The 13,519-nt window shown below is 42.7% G+C and overlaps 1 protein-coding gene across 6 annotated transcripts in view; it reads right to left on the reverse strand.

The window, feature by feature from the left end:
• Positions 1-848, reverse strand: part of LOC120027142 (oxysterol-binding protein-related protein 3-like) — a 38,281-nt gene extending 37,433 nt beyond the window's left edge. For 5 of the 6 annotated variants that reach the window (XM_038972001.1, XM_038972000.1, XM_038971999.1 and 2 more), the window contains exon 1: positions 757-848. The gene's annotated coding sequence lies outside the window, so the exon portion shown is untranslated. The remainder of the gene's footprint in view (positions 1-756) is intronic. The other variant, XM_038971998.1, reaches the window with a different exon arrangement.
• Between the last annotated feature and the right edge of the window lie 12,671 nt (positions 849-13,519).

The following is a 13,519-nucleotide window of genomic DNA, read 5'->3' on the forward strand; positions in this document are numbered from 1 at the left end:
ATGGTAGCAGAAGGTGAATGTTGAACTTTTGTTGCACACATATCCAGAAGATGCTGCGTACCATTTTGACGGTGAAGGTGTGATGGAGGCATATGGATGGTGTGACGCAATTGCAGTTAACGTGTCTCCCGGCCTTCTTCCGTTACACACAGGTGTTCGGAGTATGCTAGATAGCACAAGTAACGTGGAGATATGGCCTTGTGGGAACACCAACCCTAAAAAGGTGTCATCTAACGTTAACTATTTGATTTTTGAAAATTATTTATCGCTGATATGAAAGATACGTTTTTTTAGGTTATACGTTTGCAAAACCTTAACGTAAATTATGCGTGCTGACGTTTAGAGCAAGCGTCAGGGGTCTTTAAAAAGTCCACCGGGAAGATACCTTCATCAATAGGCGTTAGAGGTAGTTCGCGTCGATGAATTGCGTAGCCTAGGCGTAATTACAGTGATGAGGGTGCCACATCAGACACCAGCCAACTTGATCCATTCCAACTAGTCAGCGCAAAGACAATATTCCATGTTTGGAATGACTCCATGCGATTAGAACATATTAGAAGAGGAACTCCGTCATTTGGACTTATTTGAAAGATATTCTTAGCAGTTAGCCACATTTGTAAATATTTTGAAAGGAATATATTGACAATGAATAAACAGCGTGACCAAAAGCAAGAGACGTGGTAGCCTACTGCAAAAGCAAAGTAAACAACATTTTCAGATGCCTAAATACTAAATGAAATACCAAAAAACGCTTACACTTTTGAGATGAAAACTTCAGTGAATATAATCCAGCACAAATTGTAGGGAACTATCACTCTGTGGTTTGCTGTGTGAGTGAATGCAGCGATGGGAGGCTGGGGGGATTGAAAGCCTTTTACTCCAATGCCTCGCGAGTAAAAAGAGCATACGTCACTCAACAAATATAAGGGGGCCGGTACATTTGAACACACCACGGTACAATGACGTGGTAAAATACTTTCCAGGTGGTAGGGCCAGCTCGCTCTCATGAAAATGTGCTACTGAATTACTGCTCGTCACTACTACACAATATCTACACAAAACCTTTTTACTATTTGATTGCTGTTTAGATGTGTAGTAAACCAGTAGTGATTTATGTAGTAACTCATTGGAGCGGCAGGTAGGCTAGTGGTTATTGCGTTGGACCAGTAACTGAAAGGTTGCAAGATCGAGTCCCTGAGTTGACAAGGTAAAAATCTATCATTCTGAACAAGGAAGTTAACTCACTGTTCCTAGGCTATTATTTTCAAATTCAATTCCTTTGGGTGCTGCCGTATAGTTACAATAGAAGTGCCCATCTAAGAAGGCTCAAGATCATTGGCCACAGATAAAATGATGTCAAATCACGTTATATGTACAGTAGCTTTCATTGGACTGATCATGTCAACATCATACTTTCAAAATCTTTGCTCGTAGTCATCATCATTAATCAAGTCAACAATCTATTGGCAAATCCTTTTTAATCCTTGTTTTATGAAGAGAAAGAAGGAAGATAAATTATAGATAAAACGTATCGGTGCTTATCGGCCATTGGACATAAACATTACACAACAAGTTGGAAATCGCAAATTCAACAATGAGTGGTTTGGAAGGAATCACTGGATAACTGCAAGCATTGCAGGGCAATCATTAGCCTGCTATTCAGTTGAGTGGCTGTGTGGTCCCAAGTCTAAGATTAAGGGTCTCTTTTCTTAGTTTAAAATTATAAACATTAAACATTGTCCATGCTGTCAATGAAGAATTATCCAAAAACTATACACAATTAAAAAAAAATATATACTCCCAAACCATGGCGGAGTTAGTGCCTACAAAAAGACACCATTACTGTTTCTCTCTTAGTGTAACATGTGACTAGTGTGACCTAAGTATACCAAACATTAGGAACAGCCTCAATTCGTTGGGGGCATGGACTCTACAAGGTGTCCAAAGCATTCTACAGGGATGATGGCCCATGTTGACTCCAAAGCTTCCTACTGTTGTGTCAATTTGGCTGGATGTCCTTGGGTGGTGGACCATTCTTGATACACACGGGAAACGGTTGAGCGTGAAAAACCCAGCTGAGTTGCAGTTCTTGACACAAACCGGTGTGACTGGCACATACTACCATACCAGTTCAAAGGCACTTCAATATTTTGTCTTGCCAATTCACCCTCTGAATGGCACACATACACAACCCATGTCTCAATTGTCTCAAGGCTTAAAAATCCTTCTTTAACCTGTCTCCTCCCCTTCATCTACACTGATTGGTTTTTGTTTTTTCCTTTCAATTAAGCCCTAGATGGGGCTCATGAGTGGCGCAGCGGTCACTACAGACCCTGGTTGGATCCCAGGCTTTGTCGCAGCCGGCTGCGACCGGGAGACCCATGAGGCGGCGCACAATTGGCCCAGCGTCGCCCTGGTTAGGGGAGGGTTTGGCCGGCAGGGACGTCCTTGTCCCATCGAGTTCTAGTGACTCCTGTGGCGGGCCGGGCGCATGCACGCTGACACAGTCGCTAGATGTTCGGTGTTTCCTCTGACACATTGGTGCGGCTGGCTTCCGGGTTAAGCAAGCATTGTGTCAAGAAGCTGTGTGACTTGGCGGGGTCGTGTTTCGGAGGACGCACGGCTCTCGACCTTCGCCTCTACCGAGTCCGTACTGGAGTTGCAGGGATAGGACAAGACTGTAACTACCAATTGGATATCACAAAATTGGGGAGAATAAAAAATTAAGCCCTAGACGACCAGGTGAGGGGAGTTCCTTACTAATCAGTGACCTTAATTCATCAATCAAGTACAAGGGAGGAGCGAAAACCCTCAGACCCCCCGGCCCTCCTTGGAATGAGTTTGACACAATCCTAAATGGATTGTCCATGGGAGAATCTCAAATCTCAATCGAGGAGTGGAGGCGAGGAAGGAAACGTGGAAACAAATGTGTTTTTATGAAATGAGTCACCTTCTCCACTCGCACATTATCAGTCAAATTATGTTTACAGTGGTGGAATCCTAAAATAAATGTGTAGTGATAGAAACACATTTAGCTAGTTGTTCAAGATATTGTATGAATAAAAGGATAAGTAGCATATCATTTTTAAATGTGTGCATTCTTATCCCCTTTAAATCAACAACTGATTCTAAGGGAGTGTGGGAGATTTTAAAACACTTCCGCGCTACTTGCCGGGAGGATACTCTTGTGCATCCTCTGCTGAAGTAGGTAATGGAGGAGGGGTGCAGACTCCTAATAACGAATTCACACTCTCCTCGATCACTCAACCACTTATCAGTTCCCGCTCACAGAGGAGGACGGAGGAGTCGAGGAGAGGAGAGACTTTTACCCAATTGAGAATCTCCCAATCAGTCATCTATATACTCGAAGTGTGTCTGTCTGTTGGTCCATCCGTCCATGTTGCCGTGTGTGTGTGTGTGTGTGTGTGTAAGAGAAAAAGAGAGATGAGAGAGAACCTGTACTACTGTACTATGTGATTGTGCTACCTGTTGAGCTACACATACTTCATGCTATTGACAAGCAGTTCTTTGGAGCGTTCTCATTTGGGAAGGAACACACACCGTTCAAATTAACTGCTTTAGTCCGCTTTAGTTAGCTTCACTCCTACATTTGTTTACTAAACAAAACAAATGTCCTCCTTTGCATGGCATGAGTGCTTCCTGCCCCAGCCTACTGCTATGACAACACAGACATGGAAAACAACAAGCAGAAAAAAGATTGTCTGAAAGGCTAGCTGCTGTTGGGTGAGGACCCTGCCCTAACCTAATCCCTGGATTGATCTAATGGTGGATTTGATCTCCCTGTGTGCATAGCTATTATCTAGCGTGTGTTTATGTTTATATCAGAGATCACTCTCCAAACTCTGACCAGAATTACCAATCTCCACATACCTGACCAGAATGATTGCCTCCATGGTAACAACACACCCCGACCACTGCCTAATGCAGAGTAGACCCACCCTCAACAACAGTGGTCTAACCACACACACGCACACACACACACACACACGCACACACACACAGTGAATCAAATTATGAATGCCGTCTACTTATGTACTGTATGTATGTCAGCTTGCTGATGTGTTCTAGAGATGTACTACTGAGTTGTGCAGTGGTCTAAGGCACTGCATCTCAGTGTAAAAGGTGTCACTACAGTCCCTGGTTCAAATCCAGGCTGTATCACATCTGGCTGTGATTGGGAGTACCATAGGGTGGTGCACAGTTGGTCCAGTGTTGTTTGGGGTAGGCCATCATTGTAAATTAGAATTAGTTATTAACTTACTTGCCTGGTTAAATAAAAAAATACTAATACATTTAATCAGTGTGATGACATGGCCTATATTTTCATAGGAAATAGTTCCATCTACAGGTTCAATGTGGTCAATGCAGTCTAAAAACATTTCTGCACCACTTCCCCATAGTGTTTCTCACACTGTCAGCAGAGGGTGCTGTTCTACAAGGCCAGTCCTAGAGAGATCACTAGTCTGGATTGTCAGGCTTGTAGCAGTGAAACCAGAGGACATTCACAGCTGCACTTCAGATGTTATGATACCTAACTAACATACATGGCATCTTGTTTCAGTGCTGATCCCCAATGACATCAATGCTAAACACTCTCTCTGTAATCAACTACAACTGGTCTATGCTGATCTGTACAGATTGTAACTTGAGTCATGTGGGTGTGAATGCATGAATGTAAGAGTGTATCCTGTATTATAAACTGGGTGGTTCGAGCCCTGAATGCTGATTGTCTAACAGCTGTGATATATCAACCGTATTCCACTGGTATGACAAAATATGTATTTTTACTGCTCTAATTACATTGGTAACCAGTTTATAAGAGCAATAAGGCACCTCAGGGGTTTGTGATATATGGCCAAAATATCACGGCTAAGGGCTGTATCCAGGCACTCCGCTTTGCATCGTGCATAAGAACAGCCCTTAGCCATGGTATATTGGCCATATACCACACCTCGGGAATTATTGATTAATTAGGATGTCTTCTCTTTCAGCATGTATTTATTTATTTATTTTATTTCACCTTTATTTAACCAGGTAGGCAAGTTGAGAACAAGCTCTCATTTACAGCAGTTCGACACATACAACAACACAGTTACACATGGAGTAAAACAAACATACAGTCAATAATACAGTAGAACAATAAGTCTATATACAATGTGAGCAAATGAGGTGAGATAAGGGAGGTAAAAGCAAAAAAAGGCCATGGTGGCGAAGTAAATACAATATAGCAAGTAAAACACTGGAATGGTTGATTTGCAGTGGAAGAATGTGCAAAGTAGAAATAGAAATAATGGGGTGCAAAGGAGCAAAATAAATAAATACAGTAGGGGAAGAGGTAGTTGTTTGGTCTAAATTATAGATGGGCTATATACAGGTGCAGTAATCTGTGAGCTGCTCTGACAGCTGGTGCTTAAAGCTAGTGAGGGAGATAAGTGTTTCCAGTTTCAGAGATTTTTGTAGTTCGTTCCAGTCATTGGCAGCAGAGAACTGGAAGGAGAGGCGGCCAAAGGAGAAATTGGCTTTGAGGGTGACCAGAGAGATATACCTGCTGGAGCGCGTGCTACAGGTGGGTGCTGCTATGGTGACCAGCGAGCTGAGATAAGGGGGGACTTTACCTAGCAGGGTCTTGTAGATGACCTGGAGCCAGTGGGTTTGGCGACGAGTATGAAGCGAGGGCCAGCCAACGAGAGCGTACAGGTCGCAGTGGTGGGTAGTATATGGGGCTTTGGTGACAAAACGGATGGCACTGTGATAGACTGCATCCAATTTATTGAGTAGGGTATTGGAGGCTATTTTGTAAATGACATTGCCGAAGTCGAGGATCGGTAGGATGGTCAGTTTTACGAGGGTATGTTTGGCAGCATGAGTGAAGGATGCTTTGTTGCGAAATAGGAAGCCAATTCTATATTTAACTTTGGATTGGAGATGTTTGATGTGAGTCTGGAAGGAGAGTTTACAGTCTAACCAGACACCTAGGTATTTGTAGTTGTCCACATATTCTAAGTCAGAACCGTCCAGAGTAGTGATGCTGGACGGGCGGGCAGCGATCGGTTGAAGAGCATGCATTTATTTTTACTTGCATTTAAGAGCAGTTGGAGGCCACGGAAGGAGAGTTGTATGGCATTGAAGCTCATCTGGAGGGTTGTTAACACAGTGTCCAAAGAAGGGACAGAAGTATACAGAATGGTGTCGTCTGCGTAGATGTGGATCAGAGAATCACCAGCAGCAAGAGCGACATCATTGATGTATACAGAGAAGAGAGTTGGCCCAAGAATTGAACCCTGTGGCACCCCCATAGAGACTGCCAGAGGCCCGGACAACAGGCCCTCCGATTTGACACACTGAACTCTATCTGAGAAGTAGTTGGTGAACCAGGCGAGGCAATCATTTGAAAAACCAAGGCTATCGAGTCTGCCGATGAGGATGTGGTGATGTGGTATGGATGTGGTATGACTGTGTGTGTGTGTGTGTGTGTGTGTGTGTGTGTGTGTGTGTGTGTGTGTGTGTGTGTGTGTGTGTGTGTGTGTGTGTGTGTGTGTGTGTGTGTGTGTGTGTGTGTGTGTGTGTGTGTGTGTGTGTGTGTGTGGTCCTGCTCTTTTATGACTAGCATAGCATATTTGTGGTGCATTGTGGTGTTATCTCACACAACAATGGATTGGAGTGTGGAGATTATAGACATAATGTCCCTGTAGTGTAATGATGTGATTCAACTCCATTATGTGTGTTGACATGTTGTATCAGACACATGCAATGAAAGGCTTTCAAAGCCCTCTCTTTTTCCTTCGACACCCCTCCCTCCCCCTTCTCTCTCTCACTGTCCACTCTCTCTCACTGTCCTCTCTCTCTCTCTCTCTCTCTCTCTCTCTCTCTCTCTCTCTCTCTCTCTCTCTCTCTCTCTCTCTCTCTCTCTCTCTCTCTTCCCCTCAATTCTCTATTGCTCTCCACATTGTCTCTGTACTGTATCTCTTCCCTTCCTTTCAACTGATAAATAGTGCGCTCCATAATGTGTTCCAGATGTGGAACCCCTTCTCCCTCTCCCCCTACCAACTCTCAGAAGGCTGACTGAAGTCCCCCAGTATCCCTCGGGCCCCTTACCCCCTCCTCTATAAGCCACAGTGTTCACCCAAAAGGTCAAGGGTGACTGGAGTTCCACCGAAACAGGATTGTGGGACCAGAAAATGTATATTCCAGATGGTGCAGACTGTAATGTTATGAGCCTTTTGGATTTATTTTTTCTGGGTTTTTCAAAGTCATTGTTACGTTGTATTAGCGTTGCATGTGAGATGAGACTGATAGTCCAGCAAAGTCAGTGCAAAGCCCTCTCCTTCCCTGCTTCTCTCCCTCCCGCCTGCCCCCTCATCCCTCCCTCGATGGGAACCAGCTGGGCCGAGCTGGGGGATGTGGGGTGGGATGGAGAGAGAGAGGGAGAGGGGGATGGGGAGAACAGGGGCCCAGGTGTTCCCTGCCCTCTCATAATACAGGACTAATGCAGACACACAGTCACACACTCAAACACACTGTCATTCAGGTGTAGACACTCACTTATTTGGACATCCACACATGCAAACCCGCTCACTGGGCCAGTAGGAACAGGGAGAGTTAATACAGTGAGTGTGGTGTACTGTCGATCAGTGATCTCTGACTTGGGCTAAAGCACTTAACGATCCAAACAGCTGCTGCTCATGTAAACTCTCCAACACGCTCTAGCTTTCTCTGTCTGACAGACTCTCTCTCTCTCTTTTCCACTCCAATTCTCTCTCACCTCATCCCCCTCTTTCGCCCTCTCCAACTGCCTCTTCCCATCTCTCTTCCTCTCTAAATCTCCATAACTCTTTCTCCCTCCATTTTCTCAAGCTGTTTATTCTCCCTCTCTCTCTCTCTCTCTCTCTCTCTCTCTCTCTCTCTCTCTCTCTCTCTCTCTCTCTCTCTCTCTCTCTCTCTCTCTCTCTCTCTCTCTCTCTCTCTCTCTCTCTCTCTCTCTCTCTCTCTCTCTCTCTCTCTCTCTCTCTCTCTCTCTCTCTCTCTCTCTCTCTCTCTCTCTCTCTCTCTCTCTCTCTCTCTCTCTCTCTCTTCTATCCAAAACTCTTTTGCTCAAGCTGGTTAGATGTACACACAATGCACCAAGCAGACATGGAGTGTGGGGGAGTGTGTGTTACTTGTTGAGTTTTCTCAATGGGTTAGTCTGGAGTTGAAGACCAACCAAAAGCACAAAGAGATCATCTATCCACTTCCTGTACTATCATCTCTGTTGATTATTGTCATAGGCCCAAATGAGATGCATCTTGTTTCATGTGTTTGCATGGGGGTCTGTTTCACATACAGTTAATGCTTGTTGAGTCTTGAGGTCCTCAGAGAAAAGCAAGCTGCTGTGATTGCAGAACTGTTTTCAGACAATAAACCGCCATGTGTCTCCAATCAGGAGACTTCCGCCCCTTTGTGTGTGCGAGGCAGATCATTACTTTAGAGCCCCCTCTCACCCGTTCTGTGTGTGTGTGTGTGTTCAGACAGCCCTAAGCTGGGTGGTAAATCATCACTTCAAGGCCAAATCACCCGCTGCGTTTTTATATTTGTGTGTGTGTGCATGTTTGTGTGTCTTCCCAGGGAGCCCAAAGGCCATAGAGCTGACCTAAAGACTCCATTGTTTAGCCCTGTGAACTAGTTCAACTCAAACTGTCTCAGTTCTGTTAGATAATGAAATATGTGTGTAATACGGATACATAAGGTTTTCAAAACAGACAAACAGCTCTGCTTCTCTCTCACACATAACACCTCTATGCACACACACACACACACACACACACACACACACACACACACACACACACACACACACACACACACACACACACACACACACACACACACACACACACACACACACACACACACACTGCTAGGGAGAGTGTTGCCTTAGATAGGCTGTTTCAACACCTGAACTCTACAGCGGGGAAACCTGGACAACCTATATACTGAACCGTCTCATTCACACACACACACACACCTTCATGACCTAAACATCGGCACACATCCACTCGCACACGAACATTCAATAACCTAGATATCATCTCACTTACGCATTACTACCACATTCACAGCAACCTATTAAATCTCTCTCTCTCTCTGACAGGATGAGGCCTCTCTCTCTCTCTCTCTGACAGGATGAGGCCTCTCTCTCTCTCTCTCTCTCTGACAGGATGAGGCCTCTCTCTCTCTCTCTCTCTCTGACAGGATGAGGCCTCTCTCTCTCTCTCTCTCTGACAGGATGAGGCCTCTCTCTCTCTCTCTCTCTCTCTCTCTCTCTCTGACAGGATGAGGCCTCTCTCTCTTTCTCTCTCTCTCTCTCTGCCAGAATGAGGCCCCTCTCTCTCTCTCTCTCTCTCTCTCTCACTCTGACAGAATGAGGCCTCTCTCTCTCTCTCTCTCTCTCTCTTTCTCTCTCTGACAGAATGAGGCCTCTCTCTCTCTCTCTCTCTTTCTCTCTCTGACAGAATGAGGCTTCGCTCTCTCTCTGACAGAATGAGGCCTCTCTCTCTCTCTCTCTCTCTCTCTCTCTCTCTCTTTCTCTCTCTGACAGAATGAGGCCTCTCTCTCTCTCTCTCTCTCTCTCTTTCTCTCTCTGACAGAATGAGGCTTCGCTCTCTCTCTCTAGCCATGTCTTTTTATGTCTGCCGGTTTCTATTGCCAATCGGTGGTCACTCAGCCTGTACTTGGTAAGGATCTGTCTCTGCTTCGTATCTCTGACAGAGTAGAGATATTCAGCCAATTCATATTCTCTGTTTAGGGTCAGATAGCAATTTAGTCGGCTTTGGGATTTTGTTTCGTTTTTCCAATGTTGTATATATGAGTCCTTTGATTGGTTCATGATTTTGTTTATTGGAATTCTTTCTTTTGAAGCAGTGCTGGTGTTAGCTTGGTTGGTGAGGTCCAACACCAGCTGACTGAGAGGGCTCGTTTCTGGGCTCAGCTCTTGGGTTTGAAGTGCTTTAAATTGCAGACTCGAATTTGGACTTGAATTTAGATGTAGCCAAAATTTTAATGATCTTTTCTGTATTTTCATTATTACTGGAAAGCGGCCCAATTCTGCCCTACATGCATTAGTTGGTGTATTTCTCTGGACTTGTAGGATTTTCCGACAGAATTCTGCATGTAGGGCTTCAATTGGATGTTTGTCCCACATTTTAAAGTTCAGTTTATTGAGTGGCCCCCAAACCTCACTTCCGTAAAGAGCTATTGGTAGGATTACACTGTCAAATATTTTGGTCCAAATTCTAATTGGGATGTTGATTTTGAATAATTTCATTTTTATTGCATACAATGCTCTGCGGGCTTTTTCTTTGAGTGCATTCACTGCCCTATTAAAGTTTCCCGATGCAGATATGGTCAGACCAAGGTAGGTGTCACGATCGTCTATGGGTGAGAGAGAGGACCAAGGCGCAGCGTGTGCAAAATACATTCTCTTTTATTTAGAGAAGGGAAAACACGAAACGAACACTGAATACAAACTAAACAAAACAACCGTGAAGCTAAATGACGTAAGTGCATAGACAAGCAACAAACGTTCAACATCGACAATTACCCACAAAACCCCAATGCCTATGACTGCCTTAAATATGGCTCTCAATCAGAGACAATGAACCACAGCTGCCTCTAATTGAGAACCAATCTAGGCAGCCATAGACATACAAACACCTAGACAAGACACTGACCCCTTTACCATACAAAACCCCTAGACAATACAAAAACACATACATTCCCCATGTCACACCCTGACCTAACTAAAAAACATAAAGAAAACAAAGAATACTAAGGCCAGGGCGTGACAGTAGGTGTAATTTTTTGTGTGTTCAATGATGGTGTTGTTCAGGGTGAATTTATATTTGTGTTTCTGACATCTGTTTTGTTTTTGGAAAATCATGATTTTAGTTTTTGGGAAATTTACTGCCAGGGCCCAATTATGGCAATATTGCTCTAGAATATTAATGTTCTGTTGAAGACCTTCTTTGGTTGATGATAGAAGTACCAAGTCATCAGCATATAGCAGGTATTTCACCTCTGTGTCAAATAGTGTGAGTCCTGGGGCTGGAGAATTGTCCAACATGTCTGCTAATTCATTGATATAAATGTTGAAAAGATTTGGACTCAAACTACAGCCTTGTCTCACACCTCGACATTGTGAAAAGAATTCTGTTCTTTGGTTTTTGATTTTTATTGCACACTTGTTTTCTGTGTACATACATTTTATTAAGTCATACACCTTACCACCAAGCCCACTTTGGAGAATTTTGTAGAATAGCCCTTCGTGCCAAATAGAATCAAATGCTTTTTTAAAGTCAATAAAGCAAGCAAAGATTTTGCCCTCTTTTTTTTGGTGGACGTGTTTATTAATTAGTGTGTGTAAGGTGTATATATGGTCAGTAGTGCGATGGTTAGGGAGAAAGCCAATTTGACATTTAGTTATAAAAAAAAAATCTTGAAGAAAGGTTTGAATTCTTGAATTCAAAATGCTACAGAAAACCTTTCCCAAGTTACTGTTTACACAAATTCCCCTGTAATTATTGGGGTCTGATTTGTCTCCACTTTTGTGGATAGGGGAGATGAGCCCCTGGTTCCAGACATCAGGGAAGCAGCCAGAAGTTAAAACCATGTTGAACAATTTAAGCACAGCATTTTGCAACTCAGGTGTGCTGTTTTTCAGCATTTCATTTCTGATGTTGTCTAGACCACAAGCCTTCTTTGATTTAATAGATTTGAGCTTTTCATTTAGTTCTTGTTGGGTTATTGGGTAATCTAATGGATTTTGGTTGTTTTTAATGACTGATTCAAGGATGTTAAATTTTTCTTTAATTTCTAATTGGTTCTGTTTTAAGTCTTTTTGTGGGATGTTTTTGTATAGATTATCAAAATAAGTTTTCCAAATTCCTACATCTTGTATGGCTAAATCTTGTGGCTTTGTTGTGCTTAAATTGTTCCACATGTCCCAGAACTGATTTTGGTCAATTGCGTTTTCAATTTCATCAAGTGTCTTGTTGGTATAATTCCGTTTCTTGCGTTTCAGTGTATGTTTATACTGTTTCAGAGTTTCAAAGTATTCATATCGTAGCTCTGGGTTGTTTTGCTGCTTATGTTTTTTGTTTGACATTTGTCTTAGGTGTTTTCTAATTGTTTTACATTCATTATCAAACCATTTGTCAGAAACATTTTGTTTTTTGTTTCTGATGTTGCATTTCTTTGGTTTTCTCAAATTTGCTTTCGATGCTGCTTTTTGGAATATGCAGTTGATGTTTAGAGTAGCCAAATTGACACCATCTTTATTGTTTTGGTATTGTGAGTTATTGAAAAACTGTATAGAGTTCATCATTTCATTTGAGTTCAATGTTTCAATGAATCTCTCTGCACTGTTTGGAGCCCATCTGTACGATTGGTTTATGTTGTAGAGTTTATTGGGCAGTTTTTTTGAATGAATATTGCCGGTTAATTTCTTCAAAAACACGTTGATCTGACTGTGATCTGACAATGGTGTCTGTGGTCTGACAGTGAATGCACTAATGGAGGAGGGGTCAATGTCTGTGATGGCATAATCGACTACACTTGTCCCAAGAGCTGAGCAGTAAGTAAACTGACCCAAAGAGTCCCCTCTGATTCTACCATTAAGCATGTACAGGCCTAAGGCTCGACAGAGATGCACTAACTCCTTCCCATTTTTGTTCAGTATTTGGTCAGGACTGTTTCTATTATTTATAATAGGGCTACTGTACAAGGAGGGGTGACCAAATATGTGGTGGTTACCTCCCGCATCAGTGTAGTCAGGCTCAGAACCTGTTCTTGCATTGAAATCTCCACAAAGAAGCACTTTACCCTCTGCCTGAAATGTAATGATTTCTGTATGGAGATTTTCAAAAAACTGATCATCATAATATGGTGAATCTGAAGGAGGAGCATAAGCTGCACATATGTACACGTTATTATCACAATAGATTGTACCTTTGTTAAGTTTTAGCCAAATGTGACTGGTACCTTTTTTCATTTCATTCAGTGCCAAGTCCTGCTTATGCCAAATGATGATTCCACCTGAGTCTCGGCCCCGTTTAACATTTTTATGTTTGATTGATGGTAGTAAACTTTCTCTATAGCCTGAGGGACACTGAGTATCTATGTCTCCACAACACCATGTTTCCAGTAGGATTATGATGTCCTGTCCCTGGATGTTTTTAATAAATTCTGGATTTGTTGTTTTATAACCAAAATGTGAAGAGTAAAGGCCCTGGATATTCCAAGAGCTGATAGTTAATGATCTCATTTATAATAAGTGATATTCACTGGTTTGAGTAAAGTACATTGAAAAAAAAAAAAAAAAAAAGAATATATATATATATATATATATACATATACATACATATACACACATACACATACACACATACACATACACACACACACACATACACACACACATACACACACACACACACACACACACACACACACACACACACACACA

This window comes from Salvelinus namaycush, chromosome 32 (genome assembly GCF_016432855.1).
Source record: "Salvelinus namaycush isolate Seneca chromosome 32, SaNama_1.0, whole genome shotgun sequence".
NCBI lineage: Eukaryota > Metazoa > Chordata > Actinopteri > Salmoniformes > Salmonidae > Salvelinus > Salvelinus namaycush.